We start from the raw sequence: 1,571 nt of genomic DNA, 5'->3' as shown, positions 1-1,571 counted from the left end.
AAAATTTGATTTTAAAATATCTTTTCTACTTATCTTCTTATCTTTTTAAAAATTGATTTTCAAAATTTGTTGCAACTAACTAACTAACTTTTTGTTTGTTTCTTATCTTTTTCAAAACTACCTAACTAACTCTCTCTCTCTCTCTAATTTTCGAAAATATCTCCCTCTTTTTCAAAAATTCTTTTTAATTAACTAATTATTGTAATTTTTTATTTTAACTTTCGAAAATTACTAACCTTTTTCAAAAACAATTTTCGAAAATCACTAACTCTTTTTCAAAAAAATAATTTTCAAAAATTTTCTCTCTCTCTCATCTCCTTCTATTTATTTATTTATTTATTTACTAACATCTCTTCCTCACTCACTAAAAATCCGAACTCTCTCTCTCTCTCTCTCTCTCTCTCTGAGTTCAGATTTTCTCTTCTTCTTTTCTTCTACTCACATAAGGGAACCTCTATACTTGGGTAAAAAGGATCCCTATTATTATTATTTTTCTGTTCCCTCTTTTTCATATGAGCAGGAGCAAGGACAAGAATATTCTTGTTGAAGCAGATCCAGAACCTGAAAGGACTCTGAAGAGGAAAATAAGAGAAGCTAAATTACAACAATCCAGCAAGCAACTGTCAGAAATTTTCGAACAGGAAGAGGAGATGGCAGCCGAAAATAATAATAATGCAAGGAGGATGCTTGGTGACTTTACTGCACCTAATTCCAATTTACATGGAAGAAGCATCTCCATCCCCACCATTGGAGCAAACAACTTTGAGCTGAAACCTCAATTAGTGTCTTTGATGCAGCAGAACTGCAAGTTCCATGGACTTCCATCTGAAGATCCTTTTCAGTTCTTAACTGAATTTTTGCAGATCTGTGATATTGTTAAGACTAATGGAGTAGATCCTGAAGTCTACAAGCTCATGCTTTTCCCCTTTGCTGTAAGAGACAGAGCTAGAATATGGTTGGACTCTCAACCTAAGGATAGCCTGAACTCTTGGGATAAGCTGGTCACGGTTTTCTTAGCCAAGTTCTTTCCTCCTCAAAAGCTTAGTAAGCTTAGAGTAGATGTTCAAACCTTCAGACAGATGGAAGGTGAATCCCTCTATGAAGCTTGGGAGAGATACAAGCAACTGACCAAAAAGTGTCCTTCTGACATGCTTTCAGAATGGACCATCCTGGATATATTCTATGATGGTCTGTCTGAATTAGCTAAAATGTCATTGCATACTTCTGCAGGTGGATCCATTCACCTAAAGAAAACGCCTGCAGAAGCTCAAGAACTCATTGACATGGTTGCTAACAACCAGTTCATGTACACTTCTAAGAGGAATCCTGTGAGTAATGGGACGCCTCAGAAGAAGGGAGTTCTTGAAATTGATACTTTGAATGCCATATTGGCTCAGAATAAAATATTGACTCAGCAAGTCAATATGATTTCTCAGAGTCTGAATGGAATGCAAGCTGCATCCAACAGTACTCAAAAGGTAACTTCTGAAGAAGAAGCTTATGATCCTGAGAACCCTGCAATAGCAGAGGTAAATTACTTAGGTGAACCTTATGGAAACACCTATAACTCA

The 1,571-nt window shown here is 35.9% G+C and overlaps 1 non-coding gene across 1 annotated transcript; it reads right to left on the bottom strand.

Moving 5' to 3' along the window:
• Nucleotides 1–1,046: 1,046 nt before the first annotated feature.
• On the bottom strand, nucleotides 1,047–1,154 carry LOC148563753 (small nucleolar RNA R71). The gene has a single exon (XR_015885016.1). It is a non-coding gene; the product is annotated as a small nucleolar RNA R71 (small nucleolar RNA).
• Between the last annotated feature and the right edge of the window lie 417 nt (nucleotides 1,155–1,571).

Source organism: Arachis ipaensis, chromosome B5, assembly GCF_059453495.1.
Source record: "Arachis ipaensis isolate K30076 ecotype BB chromosome B5, ASM5945349v1, whole genome shotgun sequence".
Lineage (NCBI taxonomy): Eukaryota > Viridiplantae > Streptophyta > Magnoliopsida > Fabales > Fabaceae > Arachis > Arachis ipaensis.
Note: the sequence above shows the minus strand (reverse complement) of the source record. Positions and strands in the feature narration are given on the sequence as shown.